General features: G+C 38.0%; 2 pseudogenes; one reads left to right on the top strand and one right to left on the bottom strand.

The window, feature by feature from the left end:
- Positions 1 to 9,798: 9,798 nt before the first annotated feature.
- LOC107970477 (cytochrome b-c1 complex subunit 6, mitochondrial-like) lies at positions 9,799 to 10,070 on the bottom strand (annotated as a pseudogene).
- A 13,593-nt stretch (positions 10,071 to 23,663) lies between these two features.
- Positions 23,664 to 25,228, top strand: LOC470845 (RNA-binding region-containing protein 3-like; annotated as a pseudogene).
- The last annotated feature ends 2,155 nt before the right edge of the window (positions 25,229 to 27,383 follow it).

The raw sequence follows: 27,383 nt of genomic DNA, 5'->3' as shown, positions 1-27,383 counted from the left end.
AGGATGTTTGAATAAACATTAGACATTCAACTAACTGAAACTGAAAAAGGGTTCACCAATCCTTAATTATAACAGTGCTTTAAATGATGAGGAAACATGTCACATTCAAGTTTCAGACAGAAAGCTTTACTTGGCAGACATACTTTTGGTTCGAAAAACCTCTACAGTCATATTATGGCAACCAACTGAGATATTAAAACAGACAGTGAAGTTTTAAACTCAGTCTGGCAAGCACCACGAGACAATAACTACCAATTGGAAATTTAAAAAAGAAAAAAAGGAGTGGTGAGAGGGTAATGATTAAGTTTTGAAAGAAAGAGCTGGACACGTAATTTAGAGAGTATGCCTTCTTAAATGGACTAATAATGAGCTAATCACATAAGAGCTGAAAAGTAGTGTATGTTTGGGTTTCTGCTTTCTGATCAGGGGTTGTAACTTGGGGCCACAAACCAAGATAACTTGTAAGTAGGAAATGGACAGATCTGTGATGGAATTTTGATTTCTCTGATGCCTAATGTTGAATTAAGCCAACAGTGGTACAAGTGGAACTTGTATGATAAGACAGCTTGGGACAACATAATGCAAATTCCCCATGGCCTAAAAATCACCTCTGGCAGCTTGTCCAGAGCCCCGCTTGAAATAAATCAGAAGCAAAGTTAACTGTAGGATAGTTGTCAAATCTTAGCATGCATCAGCCAAACCTTAGCTTGCATCAGAATCGTCTGGAAAGCTTATTAAAACATGGCTTTCTGCCTGCCCCACCTGCTACCCCCTGCCAAGTTTCTGCTTCAGTAGGTCTGGGGTGGGTCCTGATAATTTGCATCTTTAATGAGCTCCCAGCTGAAGCTGATGCTGCTGGTCTGGGCCATCAACTAAGAATCACAGGCTCAAACACATGATTAGGGACTGTTCTAAGCCACTACTAACTGTAGAAGCAGGTTTGCGTCTTTACATTAGCAAACTAGAAAAGGGCTTCAGGGTTACTAGCTCTGCTTTGTCCCCTAACAGACCAGAGAAGCTTAAGGAATTGTCTGGTATATAAAGAGACTAACAGCTTTACATCAAAATCAACATAAATGGTTTGTAAACTAAACACCTATTGGAAATAGCTATAAGAAAGATTTTAAAAATAAATAAACTGGGAGTCACTCTTTTCACCACATTTGACCTTCTGCTGAGAAACAATTTTCAGAACTTCTAACTAGCCTGATAGATCAAGCTCCAAAATAGGTGTCTTTAGAATAATTTTGATGGAACTTGTTCTTTGTGAGCGACGCAATGTGCTGCACAACTTAGCCAACCAGCATTATTCCTCGCCTTCCATAATAGATGCATTCACATCCCTCTGGCTCCTGGTATTTCACCAAATCTCAGATGGCATAATCTCAGAAATCCATTCCAAACCATCATGCTTTCTGCAGGAATCATGCTATCATTTGGATATTTGTTCCCCCAATCCTCAAGTTGAAATTTGATCCCCAGTGTTGGAGGTGGGGCTTAGTAGGAGGTGTTTGGGTCAGGGAAATGAATCCCTCATGAATGGCTTGGTGCTGCCCTCAAGGTAGTGAGTGAGTTCTTGCTCTAGTAGGTCCCATGAAAGCTGGTTGTTAAGAAGAGGTTAGTACCTATCCCTTCTCTGTCTCTTGATTCCTCTCTGGCCATGTGATCTGTGCACACACCAGCTCCCCTTCACCTTCTGCCATGAGTGGAAGCAGCCTGAGGCCTTCACAAGATGCTGGCACCATGCTTCTTGCACAGTCTGCAGAATGGTGAGCCAAATAAACCTCTTTTCTTTATAAATTACTCAGTCTCAGGTATTCCTTTATAGCAACACAAACAGACTAAGACAAATTACTTGTACAAGCTATTGCACAAGATTTTTAATTCTGTAATTGAATATCTGCAAGAATAAGAAACAAATTACCTTTCATGACAAAACGTACTTTCATTCTGAGGGTAATAATTCATGTATAGTTTCTTGTGTGAACTTGTTTTTATTCCTCTAAGGTAAATACCTACTAGGGAATAGCTAGGTTATATAAGTGTGTATTTAACTTTACTGGAAACCACTGAACTATTTTCCAGAATGGCTATGTAATTTGGCATTCCCATCAGTAATGTTTGAAAATTCCAGTTGCTCCACATTCTCACCAGTGCTTGGTATAATCAGGGTATTTAATTATAGCCTTTCCAAAAAATGTATATTGGCATCTGATCTTGGGTTTAATTTGCATTTCCTTAATGGATAATGATATTGAGCATCTTTTCATGTGCTCATCTGCCTTCTGTGTATCCTCATTGGTAAATTATCCAAATTCTGCCCATTTTCAAATTTCTCACTATTGAGTTTTGAGGGTTTTTTTATAAATTCAGGCTATAAGTCCTTTGTTGGAAATGTAATTTTTAAATATTTTTATCCCAGGCTGCAGCTTTTCATTTTCTTAACAATGTGTTTTGCAGAGCATAAGATTTTAATTTTGATGATGTCCAACATATAATTATTTTCTTTTAGGGATTGATTATATTTTGATGGCATGTCTAAGAATTCTTCACTTAACCACAGATCACAAAGTTTTCCTCCATGTTTTCGTCTAAAAGTTTTATAATTTTATGCTTAGATGAAAGATCCATTTTGAGTTAATGTTTATATAAGGTATGAGATTAGGTCAAGGTTTATTTTCTTGCATATGGATTTTCCATTGTTCCAAGACTATTTGTTGAAAAGACTATCCTTTCTCCAAAGAATTGCTTCATCTTTTTAAAAAACTCAGTTGGTATACTCATGTGGGTCTATTTCTGGACTATATTCCAGTCATCTACGTGTGATCCCTTGACAATAACACACAGTCTTGACTATTGCAGCTATACAGTAAGTCCAAAAATTGAGTAGATTGATTCTTCTGGATTTATTCTTTTTTCAAAATTGATTTTGACCATTGTAAATCTCTTGTCTTTTCATAAAAATTTTAGAACCAGATATTCTATTCTTACAAAAAAATTATTCTTGAATTTCAAATGAAATTTTATTAAATCTATAGATCAATTAGGAAATCATTGATATCTTCCCTATGTATAGATCTTCCAATTCATGAACACCAGATGTAGCTCCATTTATTTAGTTCATTTTGTATTTCTTTCATCAGTGTTTTATAATTTTCAGCAAGTAGCTTTTAAGGATGTTTTGTCAGATTTGTAACCAAGTATTCCATTTTGCAGCAGCTATCATAAATAGTAATTTTTTTAATTTTGGTTTCCTATTTTTCAATGATATTGTTTAGAAATACTACCAATTTTTGTGTTGATTATGGATCCTGTCTTTGATAGACTCACTCATTTCTGAGAATATCTTAAATATTCCTTGGGATTTTCTACATTAACAATTATATCATCTGTGAATAGGTGACGGTTTTATTTCTTCTTTTCCAATATGAGTGCCTGTTATTTCTTTTTCTAGCTTGGTTGTACTGGCTTTTCCTAGCTTGGTTTGCAGTGTGATGTTGAATAAGAGTAAGGAAAGTGTACATCTTTGCTTTGTCCCCTGTCTTAAAGGGAGAACATTTCTCTATAAGACAGCCTGTTAAGTAGGTTGTTAGCTGTAGGTTTTTTAAAAAATAGATTTTATCAGATTGAAGAAATTTTCTTACATTTCTAGTTTGCTGGGAGATTTTATTATTAATGGTTTTGAAATTTGTGGAATCATTTTTCTGCATCAATTGATATATTCATGTGGATTTTCTTATTTAGGCTATTAATCTAGTGGATTACATTGATTGACTTTTAACTATTGAACCAGCCTTGCAGTACCAGAATAAATCCCACTTGGTCATCGTGTATTAATTTTTATAAACTGCTGGATATGATTAGCTAATATTTTCTGAGGATTTGTGTATCTATGTTCATGACAGATATTTGCCTATAGTTTTCTATTTTTGTACTGTCTTTGGTTTTAATATTGGGGTATTCTGGTGTCATAAAACATGTTGGGAGGTATTTTCTCCTCTTCTCAAGATTGGGTATAATTAGGATTATTTCTCCTCTAAATGTTTAGTGGAATTATCCAGTGAAATTATTTGGGTCTGAAGAGTTCTTTTTCAGAAAGTTTTTAGCTATGAATTCAATATCTTTAATAGTAGAAGACTATTGAAATTACCCACTTTGTACTGGGTGAGCTTTGGCAGTTTATAGTTTTTGGGGAAAAGGTAAATTATTTTGCTGAATTGGTATGCTTTGAGTTGTTTGTAGTATTCCTTCATTATCCTTTTAATGTCTGTAGTGATGTTCTCTCTTTTACTCCTGGTGTTAAGAATTTGTGTCTTTTCTCTTTGTCAGTTTTCTTAGAGGATTGTCAATTTTATTGATATTTCAAAGAATCCACTTTCAGTTTCACTTGATATTTTTATTTTTTAATTTTATTTCTATTTTTTAAATTTCATTGATTTCTCCTATCTTTATTATTTCTTCATTCCTGCTTATTTTGGTTAACATTTCTCTTTTTTTCTAGTTTCTTAAGGTGGAAAGTAAGATTACTTCTTTGAGATCTTTCTTCTTTTCTAATATAAGCAGCTAATGCTATAAATTTTAATTTAAGTACTGTTTTAGCTACAACCCACAAATTTTGTTATGTTTTGTTTTTATTTTTGTTTAGTTCAAAATATATTCCAAATTCCCTGAGATTTCCTCTTCAGCCCATGGATTATTTAGAAGTGTGTTGCTTAATTTCCAAGCGTTTGGAGTTTTTTCTGTTATCTTTCTCTTATTGGTTTCTGGTTTTATACATTGTATTCAGAGAGCATTTTTAATGATTTCAACTATTTTAAATGTGCTAAGATTTGTTTTATGTCCCAGGATATGATCTGTCCTGAAGATGCTCTACATACTTTGAAAAGGCTATTATTCCGTTGGTTTTTGATGGAAGGTTTTAAAAACATCAATTTGATTCCAGTTGGTTGATAGTGTTGTTCAGTTCTGCAGCCTTACTGATTTGCTGTCTGCTAGGTTTTTCAATTACTTTAAGAGGAAGTTTAAAATCTCCAACTACAATTGTGGACTTGTCTGTTTCCTTTCATTTCTGTCAGTTTTTGCTTCAGGAATTTTGAAATTCTGTTGTTAGGTGAATTCAGCATGTGAGGGCATCTGGAGGATAATAAGCGCATTGGGTTTTCTGTGACCTGAGATTTTCTATGGCTGCAGCAGTCCTGGGTAAGAATGAAGAAGAAGGAAGCAAAGCAGGAGGTAAGGGGAGAAAGATGGGTAACAGATTCTAAACATACTTGTGTGGCCCTAAGAATTAGTTGGTGGGCAACGGGGAGCAAAAAGAGACATTTAAGCAGACAGTAACTGTATTAGTCTGTTTTCATACTGCTGATAAAGACATACCCGAGACTGGGCAATTTAAAAAGAAAGAGGTTAATTGGACTTACAATTCCACATAGCTGGGAGGCCTCACAATCATGGCAGAGGCAAGGAGGAGCAAGTCACATCTTACATGGATGGCAGCAGGCAAAGAGAGAGCTTGTGCATGGAAACTCCCATTTTAAAAACCATTTAGATCTTGTGAGACCCATTCATTATCACAGGAACAGCATGGGAAAGACCTGCACCCATGATTCAATCATCTCCCACTGGGTCCCTCCCACAACATATGGGAATTATGGGAGCTACAAGATGAGATTTGGGTGGGGACACAGAGCCAAACCATATCAGTAACATAATCAGATTTTTATTTCTTAAGTATATTTCGGAGGACATTGTAGATAAAGTTCAGGATTCCACAGGGGGAGATATGAACTTGAAATACATGCATACATAATTCTAATGAATGGACTTGGGAATCTGATGACAGCAGCATTGGAAGGGGTGAATTTTATAAATTTAGATCAGAAAAGCATTCAGAAAGAAATAGACCTTGTATATACACACCAGCACTGGGACCTACTATAGTTTTTCTCTGTATGGGTAAAGAGGGGAGAGAGAATTATTTTATATATAGCAGTTCAGCATACTCATTATAAAGTTAGCATTAAAAGTTTAATGGAAAGGCCAATTTGCCCATTTGCTGCCTGTCCCTGTGAATGGCCTTATTAATAAATAATGCATATTGTTTAATGAAAAAAGTCAAGGTAAAAATATAAAACATTTAAATGGGATGTCTTTACAAAAGGTCATTGCCCTTTCCAAATATTTTTTGATGAGTTCTTCTACCAAGGAAAGTTGTTTTTAAATGCATAGTTAGCATACAATGCATACTCCGGCAACTTAAGAATATCTAAGTGTACTTTGATAGGAATCCAAAGTTGTCTTCAAAAATGTTTACCAAAAGTCAAAATGATGGTCTGCCACTTATGTACTTATAAAGGTCTACAAATAATAATAAACAATAACTTCTCACAAAATAAGAAATTTATCATATGCTGTCCTGGCAGGACAGCAGAAAACAGTTGCTACATCAAAGGAATGTTGAGAGGAGTTGAAAAGAAATTATTTACAAAGATGTGGTCAGGGTTCAGGGAAATCAACAAAGAATGGTGAAACACACCAATGCTAGCAACTGCAGGGAGCTCACTCTTTGACTTGAAGGACTACAAGGAAGGAGTGATTTCCAAAGTAACTGTGAAAAACACCCTCTACTCTCACCCAGCAAACTGCTGGAGTGTTACTTCATTCTCCTTCCACCCTCTTACTCTCTGCTGGAAACCCCCATTGGCCAAACCCAATAGGATGCAATGGATTGACCCACAAAGGTGAACCTCCTGGAGCCAGGAACAGGGTAGAGAAGAATAGAGAGTAGATTGGCAGGGTGAGGGATGGCCAGACAACTGAAAGCATTGAGAATGGGTACACGAAAAACAAAATTCTTATTGGGCATTTCATAATTGAAATAATTCCACCTCCACTGGCCATTATACACACGCACACACACATTCACACATATACCCTGGTTCTTCTTATGGAGAAAATAGTTATAAGTCTCGTGTATTTTTTTTTTTTTTTTACTAAAATTCAAGCCTTTGATTCTCCTAGTGCCAGTTGAAAGACTGATGTTGTACGTTAGAATTCCAAGCCCAGATGTTTCATCACATGGATAAATTATGTTATTTTCTAACAAATATAGTTACAAGAACTATACTTGCATTTGACCATTATATTAACTGACTGGGCTTGGAGTTGGGAAAGCAGATGGTCAAGTAACAAGTCTAAAATTCTCATGCATCCCTGAAAGTAGTTAAATGTCTCAATGATTTAAAGTGCTTGAGGCTTTAAGTGGTTCATTCAGGAGGCAAACTGAGATCATTCTGTGTCCTTGTCTTTTTTTATCATCACTTGATCACAATCCCTCTAATGAGATGAAGGGCTTCTTCTATGTGAAATAGGGACTCAAGTATGCTTAAAGCAATTGAATTATGTTTCTTTTGTACAGGTGCTTCACCGATTTGCCACCTTTTATATCCCTCAGGATTTGGCTGGGGCAGGAGCTCACTGGTCTTATCCACTACTGAAACCTTAAGAATGAGCATAGTGCTTCCCACACAACAGATACCAAGAAGATATTTTTTTGACTGACAAAATTAATAAATTTTATTTGTTATTTTTTGTCAGATTTTTTTCCATAGGTTATTGGGGGACTGGTGGTGTTTGGTTACATGAGTAAGTTCTTTGGTGGTGATTTGTGAGATTTTCGTGCACCCATCACCCGAGCAGTATACACTGCACCCAATTTGTAGTCTTTTATCACTCACCCCTTTCCCACCCTTTCCCCCTAAGTCCCCAAAGTCCATTGTGTCATTCTTATGCCTTTGCATCCTCATAGCCTAGCTCCCACTTATGAGTGAGAACATATGATGTTTGGTTTTCCATTCCTGAGTTACTTCACTTAGAATGATAGTCTCCAATCTCATCCAGGTCATTGCAAATGCCATTCATTCATTCCTTTTTATGGCTGAGTAGTATTCCATCATATACATATATATATACCACAGTTTCTTTATCCACTCGTTGATTGATGGCCACTTGGGTTGGTTCCATGTTTTCGCAATTGTGAATTGTGCTGCTATAAATACGCATATGCAAGTATCTTTTTCGTATAACGACTTCTTTTCCTCTGGGTAGATACCCAGCAGTGGGATAGCTGAATCAAATGGTAGTTCTACTTTTAGTTTTTTAGGGAACCTCCACGCTGTTTTCCATAGTGGTTATACTGGTTTACATTCCCACCAGCAGTGTAGAAGTGTTCCCTATTCACTGCATTCACACCAACATCTATTATTTTTTCATTTTTTTATTAGGGCCATTCTTGCAGGAGTAAGGTGGTATCACTTTGTGGTTTTGATTTGCATTTCCCTGATCATTAGTGATGCTGAGAAATTTTTGTATGTTTACTTTTTTAATAGATTAACAAATGAACTAGACAGGCAACATAGCACTAGGAAGGACATCTTACTCTAATGCAGAACTTATCCTGTGTCCTGGCTCTATCCTTTGAGCTGTGTATTGTCTTCAGGGAGGTCACTTAACATCTCTGAGTTTCAGTGTCTTCAGCTATGAAATAAGAAGAAAAAAACAGAAAACAATCCTACACAAGGTTGCCAAAGGATCATGGGAAATAATATGTTTGAAACTGGGAAATGTAAGACATTTAAAAACAAACACTATTTTTACTACCGAAGTTGGTTACTGTGATGGTTAAGTTTGTGTGTCAACTTGACTGAACTAATAAGGGATGAATGGTGGCAGGTAAATATTATTTCTGGGGGTATTCATGAGAGTGTTTCCAGAAGAGATTAGCATTTGAATCAGTGGAATGAGTAAAGATCACTCTCATCAACATGGGTGGGTATCATCCAATCTGTTGAGGGCCCAAATAGAACACAAAGCTGGGGAAAAGGCAACTTTGCTGTCTTTCTTAGAGCTGGGACATCCATCTTCTTCTGCCCTTGGGCATTGGTACTCCTGGTTCTCAGACCCTCAGGCTCAAACTGGGACTTACACCATTGACTTCTTTGGGCCTGCAGCTTGCAGACGGCAGGTCATGGGACTTCTCAGCCTCATGATTGTGTGAGCCAATTTTCATAATAAATATTTATATGTACATATATCTTATTAGTTCTTTTTCTCTGGAGAATCCTAATACAGATTTTTGTGTCAAGAAGTGGGCATGTTGCTGTAACAAATGCCTAGAAATGTGGAAGCAGCTTTGGAATTGGGTAATGCGTAGAGGCTGGAAGAGTTTCAAGGTTCATGCTAGAAAAAAAATAAAAACAAAAACAAAAAAAAAACCCTACATTGCCATGAATGTCCCACGAAGGGCAATTCTGATGAAGTCCCAGAGAGAAAGGAGGAAAGTTTGCTGTAGAGGAAACCTCAATCTTCTTAGAGAATTCCAAAGTGGTCACGAACAGAACGTTGGTAGAAATATGGACAGTAAAGGCTATTCTGATGAAGACTCAGATGGAAATGAGGAAGAGGAACATGTTATTGGGCAATGGAAGAAAGGCAATTCTCATTATAAACTGGAAGAGAACTTGGTTGAATTGTGTTCATGTTCTAGTGTTTTGTGGAAGGTAGAATTTGCGAGCAAAGAAATTGGATATTTGGCTGAGGAAACTTTGTTTTTGTAGATCACAGAACTTCATTAAGATAGAATCACTGCTAATTACATAGAAGCTACTTGTCTAAGCCAAAATCCACGAGGTTAATATAAACTTACAGTTACACAAATTAGAAGCAAATGGCATATTCAAAACCATAAGGAAAGATCCTTATGCCAAGGTGATGAAGGCTGAAGTAAATATGTCTGCACATTTATTTCAAGCTGTTAAAGAGTTTGTGGGTCACTCAGTGGTCCCTTGCATGCAAAAAGTCCAAAGCTCCTCCATGGCATTCTCTTCTTTGTGACTGGAAGGATATACACTCATCACAGAGCTCTAGCCACTCCTGGCCTTTACACATTTCTCCAGCTGCTTGCATTGCTCTCTTTGTGTTGTTAGGGGATCCAGTAATTCCTCCTCTTGCTCTTCCTCCTCCATGAGATCTTCGGACCTGGTCAGCATCTTTCACTCATCTTCCAGCCCCATGTCTGGCTATGGTTCTGAATTCAGCACACTCAAGCAGCAACAGCGGCACCTAATCCACCTCAGAATCCAGAAGGACTTATCAGCTAAGGAAAGTTTTAAGCAGTGTTGAAAGTGCAGTTGGCTTCTCTTGACTGCTTCTTGCAAAGTGTGAGAAGAGAGAAATGACTTACAAAATAATTATTAATGAAAAGGGAAGCAGAACTTAAAGATTTAGACAATTCTCAGCCTATTCATGTTAGAAAAAAAATGAGAAAGCCTGTATGGAAGAGAACATGAAGGGTGTGACCAAATTTGATCAGGAAATTAGCATGGATCAGCTATCTCAATGGAGCCAGGTGCTATTCATCAGGACAATAGGGAGATTAGTCAGCCATCTAAATAGAAGTCCAGATAAGATGTATTGCACACTCTATTGTCCAATACAATGGAAGAATGACCCCAAAGACATTTTGGAGAACATCAAGGCTATACTTAAAATCACAGGCCAAGAATTCAAACACCCAGGGGGCCGAGCAATTTCAAATGAGGGGCCACTACTGTTCAGCACATCACGTCATGGGCTTCCTTACCCCAAACTCCATAACCGTACTCCTCAATCACTCCAGGTATGAGTCCCATGTGCTGCACCCAGCAAAGCTGTAGAGGCATGGCTGCCTCCACCTAGATTTTAAATTATGCCACAGGACCCAGACAGAGGGCTGCCTGTGGGGAAAAGCCATTGCAAGGAGCCCCAACAAGGACAATGGCCAGCAAAGCCATGGGGTAGGGCTACCCAGAGTCATGGGTATGGGGCTGCAACCACAGTGGGTCCTGAAGACAGGACCACTGTCCCAGTGGGTCTGGATAAGCCAAAGAAAATTATTCTCAAGACTTAAGGTTTGGTTGGGTGTGGTAGCTCATACCTATAATCCCAGCACCTTAGGAGGCCAAGGTGGGAGGATAACTTGAGGCCAGGAGTTCAAGACCAGCCTGGACAATATAGCAAGACCCCATCTCTACAAAAAGTTTAAAAGTTAGCTGGGTGTGGTGTCATGTGTCTGTAGTCCTAGCTACTCAGATTTTATTTTTCATACTAAGTCTCTAATATCCAGTATAGATTTGATACTTATAGCACATCTGGAATAGCACATTTCAAGTGTGGTTAGTGATTACTGTATTGAAGAGTGTAGTTCTGTAATGAAGATATATCAAAATGTATTAATTTACACAATTTCAAATAAGGCAGGAGGGTCACTTGAGCCTAGGAATTTGAGGTTACAGTGAGCTATGATTGCACCACTTCACTCCTGCCTGGGTGACAGTGTGAGACTCTGTCTCTAAAAAGCTTTTTTACTTAAAAAGACTCAAGGTTTAATGTTGTTTGCTCTCCCACCATTATATTTTGGAAGCACATTATATGTTTGATTTCACGGATTCACAGCCAAAGAGCAACATGATTCAGAATGAATCATACCTTGAGTCTCACTCATACCTAATTTAGATGATATTTATATAGGACTTTGGACTTTAAACATTTAAGTTGATGCTAGAATGAGATAAGACTTTGGGGGCTATTGATATAAACTGAATGTATCTTGTGTGTGAGAAAGACATGATTTGGGGAGAACAAAAGCAGAATGCAATGGACTAAATGTTTATGTCCCCCCATGATTTCATATATTAAAATTCTAGCCACCTAGGTGATAGTATTAAAATGTAGGGCCTTTGATAAGTGATTAGGACATAAGAGCAAAGCCCTCATGAATGGGATTACAAAAAAGCCTCTAGAGACATCTCTCACCCCTTCTGCCACGTGAGGTTACAGGGAAAAAACAGCCACCTAGGAAGTGGGTCTCTGAATCTGCCAGTCCCTTGATCTTGGACTTCCCAGCCTCCAGAACTATGAGAAACCAATTTCTGTTGTTTATACGTTATCCAGTTTTATGATATCTTTGTTATAGCAGCTGGCACAGACTAAGCCAGTTACCACACAAACAAACAAAAAATGGGGATTTTATTTAATACAGATTTTAAAGTGCCAATGAAAATGTTATTTCTTCTATAAAGAACACAAAAAACTTTTTGTGACAAACTACAATCAGCATGCTTTTACATTTGAATCTCATTCCCAAAACAAATTTCTTGTATCTATTAAAATTAATAGTGCACATCTTTTATTCAGCAATTCCTCTTCTGGGACTCTATATTTCTTAGAAATAAATATTTATAAGGATAGCAATGCTTATAACGACAATAGCAACTTGGAACAACATGAATGTATATTAGCAAGCTATATATTTAAAAACTGTGATATATCTGCAGTACAGAACTACACTGCCCAATACAGTAGTCACTAGTCACATGTGAAATGTGGCTATCCAAGATGTGCTAGAAGTGTAAAATCTATACTGGATATTAGAGACTTATGGTAAAAAATAAGTGTGCAAAAAATTTCAATAATGTTTTATATTAAGTACATGCTGAAATGATAATGTTCTAGTTAACTAAAACATAAAATGTTAAAATTAATTATTCTTATTTTAAAAACTGTGGCCATTAGAAAACTTACAATTACACTTCTGGTTTGCATTGTATTTCCATTGGACAGTGTAAGTGTAGACTGGGAACTGGCAAATGTTTTCTGTAAAGAGCCAGAAAGGAAATATTTTAGGTTTTGCAATATTCCTGTTGCAACTACTCGAGTGAGTTGAGACAATATGTAAAAAAAATGAGCATGATTGTGTCCCAATAAGACTTTTTGTATGGACACTGTGATTTCAATTTCATCTAATTTTCACATCAAGAAATACTATTCTTCTAATTTTCCCCCAATCATTCAAAAATGTAAACACCATTCTTAGCTCATAAACCATATAAAAATAGGCAATAGGACAAATTTGGCCCATAAGTCATAGTTTGCTAACCTCTTCTATAAACTCTCGAGGAGTTATTTTAAAATAAATTAGACCTATCTGTACTATACATACTTTCTCTAAACAATATATTGCAAAGTAGTATGTAGAGCATGATTTTACATTTGTAAAAAAGGCAAAATTATTATATTTATATGTTTACCTAATTCTATATGACCAAAGGACTATAGAAGGATACACACCAAACTGTTTAACTTGTTACCATTGGACGTAAGATGGGAGACAAAAAAGAAAAATCTGTAGCTTTTGGTTTTGTGTCTATGGGTTTCCTGGATCACAGCAATTCTTTATGACTCATAATATTGTGATAAAATGAAAGGTACATAAATTTCAAAAAAAGTTTTATCATATACACATAAAGACTCTTATTGAAATGTTGATATTATTGTTTATTTCCTTTGAATATGTTTTCTGTTGATCATAACTATAAAAACTAAGGAGAAAAACTTAGATCAAAACAAAACTTCAATGACATAAAATGTCTTAAGTTAAAGATACTGTTGCCCTTCAAATTCTACACTTTGCATTAGTAAGTATAGTTAAACCTTATCTGACCTCTTGATAAAATACAGTATTCTCCTAAGCTATTTTTATTTCAGAAAATACTTAATACATGTCTCTACTTTCAGTTTATACCAGCTATCTATTACTGCATGGCAAATTACTCCCCCAAAATTTAAAGGTCTGAAGCAAAAAGTAAACATTTACTATCTCACACAGTTTCTGTACGTCAAGCATTCAAGAACCGTTCAGCTGTTGGTTCTGGCTCACAGTCTCTCAAGAGGCACAGACAAGCTGTCAGCCAGGGCTGCAATCATTTGAAGGCTTGACTGGGGCCAGAGGATTCATTTCCAAGTAGTTCACTCAGATGGCTATTGGCAAAGGCCTCAGTTCCTTGACACATGGACCCCTCCATAGATCCACTCAATGTACTCATGTCATAGCAGCTGGCTTCCCCCAGGATGAGGGTACAAAAGAGAGGAAGGTAGAAGAAAGCTATAATGCCTTTCATAGTCTAGACTTGGGAGTCACACAACCACAATAACTTTTTGGTGAACAGCTCAGTTCTATTCAGCGTGGGAGGGGACTACACAACGGTGTGAATACCAGGAAGCAACAATCATTGGGCACCATCTTGGAAGCTGGCTACTACACACCTTCCCCAGACATATTCACCAAAATAGCTATGGGCATGGCCTTAAATCTAACAATTAACCATGTTTTACAAATAAAAATCTGATTAAAATATTCCAGTTTTGTGTGGAGATGTATTGCAGGGAAAAACCTTTACATTATATTGAAAGTATATTTAAACTACAACTTAACTATAACAACCGACAAATCAGTGCAAAAAAAAACACTTAGAGAACACAGGGTATTTTATAAAAGCAAATTATCTAGCTGCATAAGCCACATGCTCAAGTGATTAAACACAAGAAGCAAGGCATTAGATGGAGAAAAATGGTATAGTAAAAATGAACTGCTTCAGCTTATTAGTGTCTTGACAAAGTGTATACATAAAATAGAAAGTACAGAATTTCATTTGGTAAAATATCAGGTTATTACATAACATATAGATTATATTTTTGGAAAAGGAATTTTATGTATGGAAAAAAGACTAGAAGGACATGCACTGATATTAACCGTGGGTGTCTCTGGATATTAGATTGAACAGGATTGCTTTCCTTTGGCTTATGTGTTTTTATCTTTTATGTCCACAGAAAATATGCATCAATCACTTTAATGAGAAAAAGACTTATGCAAAAATGCCCATTGTCTGTTTTTTTCCGGCTTGCATTAAGGTATTTCTGCTCTCTAAGTTCCCTTTTGAAGAATTTTGGGATTCATAAGTCATTCTTACAAACCCAAAAAGGGTAAATTACCCATTCTAATGTTTATTCCTGAGGCTATAAGAAGCTAATTGTGAATAGGTGAAATAATAGATAAATTTCATTTACATTAACTTACTTTTATGCTCAGTAAGGTCAAAGGTACATATTTTGTTCCTTTCTGGTCCAAAAAATATAGATTGCTATTTTCAAAGTACATCAACAGTGGTAATAGCTATTCCCATTAGTCAGTCATATAATCTTATGAAATATTGACATGATAAAACAATGCAACTGAGAAAAAACCAATAAGACCATAGGTTTTATTGACAAATAAATGCACAGGTTTAAATTGTCTCTCACCACCTTTATACCTGATTGACATGTTATCAGAAAAATAAAGATTTAAGCTGGCCAAGATCAATGATTTCAAAATGATTCTTTAGTGCAGATAAAAATACAAATTCAATTCAATTCTAATTCATATTTGGGTTCATGCCACTTTGACAGTTACATTTTATGGCAAAATGTACTTTAATTTTATTCAAACCATTTTCCAGCTTTTCTTAGAGATTCACTTTTTAATTTATGATACTTCCTTGCCCAATTCAAGCTTCATTCACTTTTAGATACTTTGGAAAGATAAATAAGTGACACACACTGCCATTCATGAGTAATGTACCGCCTGTATCCTAAGAAAATAAAATAGGTGGCCAAAGAGATATATTTGTTTTAGAAATAAATATGTATCATATGTATAAGTAATAAAATAACAATGAATTAGAAATATGTCATAAAAATGCTTTTCTATTTTACTGAGATTAAATTATATACTGTAATATATACATTTAAAGAATGAAATACCTTAGTTGTGTCTTAAGCTAAATATAACTATGCTTGTATGTAAAGCATGCAAGTTAAGTCATATGTTTACACTTTATTTGTTTGCTACTTTCAGTATATATCCATTGGGAAATATTTTATTTGGCTGGCAAATATTGTATCATTGCAACTGTAGTCAACAAAAACACTTGAAATGCAGGGATACCTCCATGTAGTACTTAACACTTTTTCATAGGTCATACTGAGTACTTTTTATTAAAAAAAAAAAAGTTAAAAAAATCATTTATTGAATACTTTCTATGTATCAGGAACACTACTGGGCACAAACTTCTTCACATACATCATTTCATTTAATTTTTTTTTTTTTTTTTGAGATGGAATCTCGTCCTGTCACCCAGGCTGGAGTGCAGTGGCACAATCTTGGCTCACTGCAACCTCCGTCTCCCAGATTCAAAAAGTTCTCTTGCCTCAGCCTCCCAAGTAGCTGGGATTACAGGCACCTGCCACCATGCCCAGCAAATTTTTTTTTTTTTTTTTTTTTTTTTTTGTATTTTCAGTAGAGACGGGGTTTCACCATGTTGGCCAGACAGGTCTCGAACTCCTGGCCTCATGATCTGCCTGCCTTGGCCTCCCAAAGTGCTGGGATTACAGGCATAAGCCACCGCACCTGGCCCATTTTGTTTAATTTTACAACCACCTAGCAAGGTAGAAAATATTGTCTTCACTTTACAGATGAGGAAACTCACATCAGTCTGAACCCAAAGCCTGGATTCTTACCTGCTATACCTCAGAAAATTAATTAACATGTGGATCATATATTTATGACTGAGTAAGGAAAAAACAACTGTTTTTCCTCTCTTTACTCACACTCCTTCAGTACACATCAATTCTTTGACAGACACCAACTGCCCAAAGTTTAACTCAACTGTGCCCTACAACTTAGGTTAATTTTGAGACTATCTATGTGGAGACAGTGTCAGACCCCACAGGTTAAGAGCTCATTCCCACAAGACTACCCACACTTCAGATACCAGTCACAAGCCCCAGACTGTGACCTGTGCTTCTAACTCACCAGCTATAAATTGAAGGACTCCCATAACCTCCCTTTGGGCTCAATCATTTGTCAGAATAGCTCACTGAACTCCAGGAAACATGTTACTTACATTTATGATCTATTATAAAAGGATGCAACTCAGAAACAGCCAAACAGAAGAGATGCTTAGGGCAAGACATGGGGGACGGGGGCAGAGTGTCCATGCCTTCTCCAGCAGGTCATCCTGCATGTGTTCAGCAGCTCGGAAGCTCTCTGAACCCTGTCCTTTTGCGTTTTTATGAAGGCTTCCTTATGCGGGCCTGATTGATTAAATCATCAGCCATTGGTAATCAACTCAACCTTCAGTCACGAAGTGGGGCTGAAAGTTACAACTCTCTAATCACATGACTGGTTCCCCTAGAAACCAGCCCCCACCCTGCAGCTATCTAGGGGCCACCAGCCATTAGTCATCTCATCAGCATGTAAAAAGACATATCACTTCAGAGATTCCAGAGGTTGTAGAAGCTGCGTGCTAGAAAATGGGGGTTGGAAGGATATATTTCTTATAATATAATATTATAATCACAATATCACAGTGCCCTACATACTTGTTTCTCTCATTTATTCACAGGTGAGACCATTAACAGACACTATTCACCTGGTAGCAAACACTCATGTCTAAGTCAGCGATGGGAATGTACATTTGCCTTTATAAGATCTGCCTTACAAAGCTCATCTTTAAAGAAACTTCAAACATTGCACATTGATTGTCAACTGAAGAATGACAAGGTTCATAAATTGTTTTTTCTTTTTTCTTTTTTTTTTTTTTTAGGGTCTCATTGTGTTGCCCAGGCTGATCTCGAACTCCTGAGCTCAAGGGATCCACCTGCCTTGGCCTCCGAAAGTGCTGGGATTATAGGCATGAGCCACCGCACCCAACCCAAGGTTCCTAAATTTAGAAAGGAGAGTTTTATTTCTCATAAAGGTTGCAGCCTGCAAGATGGCCATTCTGACAGGCTGGAAAATGTAGCTTCCTGCCAGAAGCCAAAAACAGGCACCTTGAGGTTGGGAAGAATAAGACAAGGATATATGTTGATAGGGGTTACCAACTACACATATCCCACAGATTACAGGAGGAGCTGTGAACATTTGTGAAGTGGAGGCATGGGCATGTGTAGTAGGCTAACATGTACACAGCATGTATCTCATGTTCACTTTGGGGTGGAGACTTAACATTTAAATGTATTACAGTTAGGCCCTATACAGCCAAATGTGAAGCAGAGGACAAAAAGGCCCTCTGTGCATAGCCTTCAAAGACTGTCCAGAACCATCTCATGGTCAACGGTCTTTTATCAGGAAGAAATGCTGGTTGGCTGCTGTATTGAAGTCACAAAAAGGAGGGGCAGCATCAGGCAGTTGGTTGATATCAGTGGAGGACCCAGTCTTTCAAAAGGACTGGTTTTGTTTAACCCTTAGGGAAGAAAGCCTAATGGTGTTTAGTGAGGGAGGGGATATAATGAGGTGTGTCTGACTTCCTACCCTGCCATGGCTAAGAACTCAGTTTTTAAGGTTTCTCTAGGGTCCCCTTGGCCAAGAGGGGGTCCTTTCAGTCATTTGGGAAGCTTGGAATTTTATTTTTATTTCTCAATATCATCTCCTATTTATTCTCTAGATCTGATTATAGGTAGGCTACTTGTAAGCATGATCGAGAATTGCAAATCCTGACCATGCATAGTGTCTCACGCCTGTAATCCCAACACTTTGGGAGGCTGAGGTGGGTAGATCAATTGGGATCAGGAGTTCTAGACCAGCAATTTAGTGAGACCCTACCTCTACTTAAAAAATCAAAAAAACTAGCTGGGTGTGGTGGGGTATGCCTATAGTCCCAGTTCCTCAGGAGGCCGAGGTGAGAGAATCATTTGAGTTTAGGAGGTTGAGGCTGCAATGAGCCATGATCATGCCACTGGGCTCCAGCACCAAAGTGAAACCCTCTATTTTTTTTAATTGCAAATTCTATTGCCTTGCATTAACTAAACCCTGTTCTTCCTGTTCATCATTGGAGTAAGATAAATAAGAGAAGGAAATAATGGACACGAAGGCAACTTCCCAGTATTCACCCTGCCCCAGACAACTGGCTGAGCCAATCATGTTCATTTCATAGTCTAGTAAATAAGAATTTTCATCTTACAATGAGATAGCAGGGAAAACCTCATGGGGTTGGGGATTGCTTTTAAGCAAATTTCCTACTCCTAAGAGAGAACCACAGAAGTCTCTTTCTTCTAGACATAATTTTGACTGTATAGGAAACTTGCAACTTTCAAAAGCATCCTGCTTTTAGACTAAAATAATGCTATCCTGAGAATGCTCTATGAATTCAAAGAGTCTGAGTTCCTCAATGATATCGCTGAGCCACTCAGAATACCAGACTTAAAGCTCATCTGACTTCTGGGCTCTGTTAAGTGAGATGATATATCTTCTATTTTTAAAACTGGCTTAAGTTAAGTTTCTGTTACTTGCAGTCAAAATGTACCCTATTTTATACCAGTGGTAACCAAACAATGGTTATATACTTATTTGGGCATTCAATATTATTCTTAACTGACCAGAGTTTCATTTAATATAATTGAATAATAAACTATCCCAAAACCTAGTGGCATAAAACAACCAGTTATTGTACTCATAGATTCTGTAGGTCAGGAACTTGGACAGAGCACAGAGAGAATAGCATGTCTATGCTCCATGATACCTGAGGCCTGAGATGGAGGCCTAAAAATCTTTGAAGTCTTTAGAGTCCTTGAAGATTGAGGTCTTGATCATCTAAAAGTTCATTCACTAGCATGGTTTTGTTAGCTATTGGCTGAGAACCTAGTTGAAGGTGTTGGCTAGAACATGTTCACCTGGCTTCTCCATGTGGCCTGGGCTTCCTCAAAACATGATAACTGAGTTCGGTTCCACAGGTGTGCATCCCAAGAGGGAGTGAGGGCCAAGCAGAAGCCACATCACCTTTGATGTGCTAACTTCAGAAGTCACCCAGTGCCACCTCCATTGCATTCTATAGCTCAGGACAGTTACCAAGTTACATCCAGTTTCAAGCAGAGGGAACAAAGAAATGTCATTATCACGTTGTAAGAATAGCATACAGCATGGGATGTATATTTGTATGGCCAACTTTGGAAATGCCATCTGCCACAGTTTGCTTCTGGCCACAATAATTCACAACCCTAGCACATGCAAAATATACCATTCCTCTCTTGAAACCCTCAAGTCTTATTGCAGTATCAGCTCAAAGTCCATGATCTTGTCGCCACAATCACCTCAGGTCCATGTACAGACGTGGCTCCTCAGATGCAATTCTTTGACTTACAGCTGCTCAACTACATTCGTCTCCATCTTAAGACTGTTAATCAATGAGACAATTTATCTATTCCAGAAACATTCAACATTCAATGGTGGGACAGCTGTAGACTCCCTGCTAAGAACAGCCCTATTCATAAAGAGGGGGCATGGGAGACTGTCATCACTGTTTCACCACAGTTCTAAAATTCAAACACGTGTATATTGCCATTCCATTGATTAGAGGGGCTCTTACCACATACACACAAAGGGTTACTTCCTTGTGACATAATGGATGTGTTAATTTGCTCGAGTATAGTAACCATTTCACTATGTATAAAGTATATCAAAACATCATGTTGTACAGCTTAAATATATAATATTAAATAAATAATGTTTTAAAGTAAAATAAAATAAAGTCTAACCGTTTTCAAAGTGGCAGAACAAAGGCCCCATCTCTTGATGGAACAGTGTCCATATCATATTTTAAAAAGAGAATGTGGGATGGAATATATAGCTATAGCTATACATTCATTCATTATGGAAAATACAATCTGCTGCAACTAGCTCAGAGATATGTTTAATTAGGGTTAGTTTCATATCTATAGACCATAATCTATAAGCAGTCCCAGGATCATTGAATAAAATGCACTTGCTGGATAAAAGATCTAAGTCTGACTACCAGCTGGGTCATCAAGAATAAGATTCAATCCCTTTGTAGGCCTCATTACTCTTATTTATGAAAGATATATTTAAAATAGGCCATCCCTAACGTTGTTTCCATGTCAAACATATACTATCACACATTTATTTTAAAAGATACTCGAATGTTTTCCACCAATTGCTGTTTATCTGATGTTTACTTAATTTTGCTTAAACATCAGTATCCTCATCTGGGAAATGAGTGCAATCATAAAAATGTTTATCTTTTAAGGTTGTTATGGAAATGAAATGATATATGTCAAAAAGCTTAAAGTAAAACCTGGAACACAGTAAGTACTTAATAAATGTTTTCCGTTATTTAACAGAAAATTGCGTCACATTTGACAACCACACTAGTTTGACCACTTGGAAAGCTTATCAGTTACAAAAGAAGTTACTTTTATCAAAATGTTAAATCAGAAGATAGAGACACAGGCCAGATACATATAATCCCAGTATCCAATAAATGTGAAAGGAAATTGCTCTTTTCTGTTATTTTTAATAGAAAATATTTATTGGTGCCAGACCGGGTGTTAAAGATTTATATGCATTTGATGCTCACATAAACCTTATAAGGCAGTTTTTAAATTGAAAATTGCTATATTTACCTACTCCGTGAAATATTACTTTCTACACTGCTACAAATTCTCTACATTTTTCATACTTTTCACTTTCCTGCACTACCAGATATACCAGGCAAAAATGTTTAAGAGAGATACCGAGGGTTATTAATAGACATCATTAGTAATAAACCACAATGTTAATTTCATGCCCCAAATGCTTCTTATCTTGCTCCTAATTGAAAAGAATTCCTTGTTTGGGCCTCTCAGGTTCATGTCAGCCCCAAAACATAGCCAAGGATTGGTTCCCTTTATTAAAGAGTCAGACAATCGAAAGATGAGTAGGAAAGGGCAACCTTTCAAATAAGAATTTCTAAAATAAGAGGAAAAAATTTCTGAAAGAGGATAGATAGGGAAATCTCCCATAATCATATGATGTCTTTATTCCAATCATGAGAGTCCGTATTTCAATCATTGTCTTTTGAATTATCAGGCTACCTTTTAAAATATGAAATGGTTTAAAATATTAAACTGGATTCCTGACCTGGGACTTTTTGGAGCTAATATTTGTTGGGAATCTCCAAGCAGGGTCTGAAGTATATATTTAACCTCAAAACTCATTTTTATTTTTCTTGCTGGACTAGTATTTATTGGAACATTCAGGGACTGTCAAGGTGAACTTATCAGTAATATACACATTCTTGGCAGCTATTCAGATGGAGAAATGGTAGTTTTGGTTCGGGAGAGGAATAAGGGGAATTGAGGCACTTCTTGTGTAGACAGTCTTAGATGGAGTGACTTACTGCAGCACTCCAAATGTCAGGATCAGCCGGAAGGCAAGAATGCCTAGAAACTGGGAACAGGAAGAGGGATGCTCCCCCAGACACATTTAAATCACTTTACACTATTTCCTTTGATCCTACATACTTCTGCGGGCTATTCCATTCACTCAACATATAAACTGTAAAATGATGCCTGACCCAGGAACGTTATCCATTCTGGTCCTTACTAATCCTTGTACTCCAGAGTATGAACTATCATCTATAAAATGTGGGGCATGGTTGGGCACAGTGTCTCATGCAGTAATCCCAGCACTTTGGGAGGCCAAGGCAGGCGGACTACTTTAGGTCAGGAGTTAGCGACCAGCCTGGCCAACATGGTGAAACTTCATCTCTACTAAATATACAAAAATCAGCTAAGCATGCCAGCACGTACCTCTCTACTTGAGAGGCTGAGGCACAAGAATAGCTTTAAACTGGGAGGCAGAGGTTGAAGTGAGCCGAGATTGCACCACTGTGCTCCAGCCTGGGTGACAGAGCAAGACTTTGTCTCAAAAAAATAGAACAAAATGTGGGGCATGGACTAATTTAGTTATGGCAAATAGGAGTCATTCCACTTGCAGATGCTGATCAATCCTAGTAGCTTCCATTTATATTTGTTAATAAAAATAAATTTTTCGAAGACATGAGATCCTATATCTCATTGGTAGTAGGATAGGAAATGGAGCCATTATCAACTTCCCTGGTCTGCCTAGAGTTTAGGTGTGGAGAATGAAAACATGCGGCCCCTTGTCTGCCATCCAGCACCAGGGACTCATTAAGTTCTGATAATTTATGATCCTGACCCTGATAAACACCCATGGGCTGCTGTTTGCTGGGGATTGTACCACTGTCTTCCCTAGAAGGAAGAATGTAGTAAGAGGATCCTGAAAGTTGAAAATAATAATAGTGATGATAAAGTATGGATATAAACATTTTATTCTTTCCTTTAGAATAAAAATAAATGACATCTTATATCATTATTTGGGAAGCTTTGCTTTAGATACCAATTTCTCTGAAACATAGAAGCCCACACTCTTAAGTGGTAGAGCCTTTGTCATAATTTAAAACATTCATTCACATAAGTATAATATATGCTACCCATCTTGGACAGTTCAAAATGTTCCACTTAATTTTATTTGATTAAAAGCCTAATTTTGGCCAGGCACAGTGGCTAACTCCTATAATCCCGGTACTTTGGAAGGCCAAGACAGGCAGATCAGGTGAAGTCAGGAGTTCGACCAGCCTGGCCAACATGGTGAAACCCCGTCTCTACTAAAAATAGAAAAATTACCCAGCATAGTGGCACATGCTTGTAATCCCAGCTACTTGGGAGGCTGAGGTGGGAGGATCGCTTGAACCCAGGAGGCAGAGGTTGCAGTGTGTAGAGACTGTGCCACTGCACTCCAGCCTAGGCAACAGAGAAAGATTCCATCTCAAAAAAAACAAAAAACAAAAACAAAAACAAAACCTAACTTTTTAGCCTTGCCCAGCTTTTCACAATTAATCTTGATATATAAAACAGTGAGTCCCACATGTCTCTGGGCCAATTTTTGCTTGAAAATGCCAGCTCTCTATCAGCCATTTGCAATATCAAGGGGATGCACAAGCTCCTCCTCACTTTCCCTGCCTCGGCCGACCGAACCCTTCTGGTGAGGCACCTGCCAGCTGAGCTGACCGCTGAGGAGAAAGAGGACTTGCTGAAGTACTTCAAGGCACAGTTGGTGCATGACCTGTCAGATAAGGGGCAGCTGAAACATACAGCTTTTGCCACATTCCCTAAAAAGCAGCTATAAAGGCATTGACAAGACTCCATCAGCTGAAACTTTTAGGTCATACTTTAGTCTTTGAATTTGCAAAAGAGCAGGATCAAGTTCACCCCCCATGTCCCACTTCAGTCTCTGAAAAAAAAAAAAAAAAAAGGTCTGATGACCCTGTTGAAGACGATAAAGAAAAGAAAGAATTTGGTTATTTAACAGTAGAAAATGGAATTACACCAAACCATGGGCTCACTTTTCTTAATTCATGCCTCAAGTATATGTACCCACCACCTTCCAGCACAATCCTAGCAAACAGAGTAAATGCTTTGGCAAGCATGCCTAAGTTCTATGTACAGGTCCTTCATCTTATGAATAAAATGAATTTGCCCACAGCTTTTAGATCAATTACTGCACGGCCTCCCATCTCTGAAGACCATATGCCATTGCATCCACCTCTTCCACCCACATCTCCTCAGCCACCTGAGGAACCTCCTTGGCCAGAAGACGATGAGGAATTATCTAGTGAAGAATTAGAAGATGACAGCAGTGATGATGAGGACCAACAGAGAATGAACAAACTAATGGAACTAGCAAATCTTCAGCCCCAAAGACCCAAAGCAATAAGGCAGCGCCATGTGAGAAAAAAGAGAAAAATAAAGGATATGCTGAACATACTTTCGTGTCCTTCACAAAACAGTTTACATCTAGTGCTGTTACCTTCGGATGTATTTGACCAACCACAATCTGTAGGTAATAAAAGAATTGAATTCCATATATCTACCGACATGCCAGCTGCATTTAAGAAAGATTTAGAGAAGAAAGAAAATTGTGAGAAAAAAATAATGATCTACCTGTTACTGAAGCTGATGCATCCAGTATAGGATTTGGAAAAATCTTTCCCAAACCTAATTTGAACATCACAGAAGAGATTAAAAAAGACTCTGATGAAATGCCATCGGAATGTATTTCTAGAAGGGAATTGGAAAAGGACAGAATTTCTAGAGAAGAAATGGAAACACTTTCAGTTTTCAGAAGTTATGAACCTGGTGAACCAAACTGTAGAATTTATGTAAAGAATTTAGCTAAACATGTTCAAGAAAAGGACCTTAAATATATTTTTGGAAGATATGTTGACTTTTCATCAGAAACACAGTAGATCATGTTTGATATATGTTTGATGAAAGAAGGTCGTATGAAAGGACAAGCTTCCATTGGACTTCCTAATGAAAAAGCAGCAGCAAAAGCCTTAAAGGAAGCTAATGGATATGTGCTTTTTGGAAAACCCATGGTGGTTCAATTTGCTCGATCTGCTAGACAAAAACCAGATCCTAAGGAAGGAAAAAGAAAATGTTAAAAATTAATAAAGGTTTCTTTTGAATCCTGTGTCTTTCAAGGGCTTTCCAACTTGGACAGGAAGAAATTGACCACCTGGACTATGGAACTGTGCGTAACAGCTTTGAAAGTATATTTAAAAATTAAATACATATGCCTTTAAATCAGTGTATTGGAACTATATTATATGTATTTTAATGACCTTCCTCAAATATAATAAATTATTTTCTTTTTCTTTCTTTCTTTCTTTTTTTTTTTTTTTTTGAGATGGAGTCTCGCTCTGTTGCCCAGGCTGGAGTGCACTGGCACGATCTTGACTCACTGCAAGCTCCGCCTCCCGGGTTCACGCCATTCTCCTGCCTCAGCCTCCCAAGTAGCTGGGACTACAGGCGCCCGCCACCACACCCAGCTAATTTTTTTCTGTATTTTTAGTAGAGACGGGATTTCACTGTGTTAGCCAGAATGGTCTTGATCTCCTGACCTTGTGATCCGCCCGCCTCAGCCTCCCAAAGTGCTGGGATTACAGGCGTGAGCCACGGTACTCGGCCACAGGTACAGTATTTTAAGTCTAATAATAAAAGAATGCTTACATGTCAGGTAAAAATGTTATCAACTAACATTATAACACTTGGAAATTTTTTGTATATGCGATTCCCTAGTACCTAATTACTGGACGAGCTTTTTAAAAATACGCATTTCTCCCGCAAATGATAAAAAGCCTGTGATTAGTCACACCTGTAACTTGTAAGTTTATTCATTAGTTCATTCAGTAGTTATTTATAGAATACCTACTCTGAGCCAAGTACTCCCATAGAACATTGAAGAGAAACATAGTCATTAACTTCACTCATTCATCTAATAAGTTCTGTGAGGTAGGCTCTGTGCTGTGTGCTAGAGATATGGTAGGGGATAAGACAAAGTACAACCCAGGAGACAGACAATCAAATAATCACAGTGACCGATTCAAGAGGCGAGAGAATGTTCAGGAAACCAAGGCCAGGAGAGATTGTGACTTCCCCAGGGTACCCAGTTAGTCAGCGAGGAAGCTGGACCTAGAATCTGTCTTCCGGGCATCCTCCCAATCTGTTCAGAGGCAACAACATTGAAAACGGCTCTCACTCCCTGCATTCCTGCTATGCTACTTCCTGTGCTGGGTGCTCATTTATCCTCACACATGCTGACTCCATTTCATTCTGATACCTTAAAATGATTCTGGAAAGGGAATCCTCAGAGGCCTTCCAAAAGCCTGAAGGCTTTACCTTCCTGCACTCTCCCTGCCCCCAACACATCTGCACATCTCTGAGAGGGGATCTGCTCCTCCCTACAAACTTGAAGGCACCTTAAAGGCTTTCTACTCCCTGGCTCAGTTCCCTGCCCAGGTGACATGTGAGCAGTGACAAAGCCATGTAAACTATTCCCAGAACACTGGTTTCCAAGCATGGCTGAACGCCATAATCACCTGGTCAGGGGTTGGGGAGTGAGGGAGTGTGCTTTAAAACTAGCTTACCCGGCTGGGCATGGTGGCTCATGCCTGTAATCCCAGCACTTTGGGAAGCTGAGGCAAGTGGATCGCTTGAGCTCAGGAGTTCGAGACCAGCCTGGTCAACATGGCAAAACCTTGTCTTTACAAAAATACAAAAATTAGCTAGGCGTGGTGGCAGGCATCTGTAATCCTTGCTACTCTGGAGACTGAGGCACAAGAATCAATTGCCTGAGCTCGGGAGGCAGAGGTTGCAGTGAGCCAAGATCACACCACTGTACTCCAGCCTAGGCAACAGAGCGAGACTTCATCTCAAAAAACACAAAACAAAACAAACTAGCTTACCAGCAAGGCATGATCTAATATAGAGGTTACCAAAGTATGTCCCCAGTCCAGCAGCATCAGTAGAATCTTCGAACTTGGTAGAAATGCAGAGTCTTGGGCCCCTTCCCCAGCCCCACTGAATGAGAAGTCTGTGGGTAGCCCCATCATCTGTGCTCTAACAAGCCCTCTGAATGGTTCTGAGGCTGTAACTATTTAACTAGGAGTTATCAGGTAAGGGCTAGGGACTATTTTTAAGTATTTCAGGTAATTTAGAAGTCCAGAGAGTTGGGAACCACAAGGAGAGCATTCCTCACTGCAAAAAACACACTTTGGAATGCCCTAGGACGGTGAGGTGAATGCTATACAAAAGAAAATATTGGAGAAGAC

This window comes from Pan troglodytes, chromosome 2 (genome assembly GCF_028858775.2).
Source record: "Pan troglodytes isolate AG18354 chromosome 2, NHGRI_mPanTro3-v2.0_pri, whole genome shotgun sequence".
In the NCBI taxonomy this organism is placed as follows: domain Eukaryota; kingdom Metazoa; phylum Chordata; class Mammalia; order Primates; family Hominidae; genus Pan; species Pan troglodytes.
This window is presented reverse-complemented; position numbering and strand designations above follow the sequence as displayed.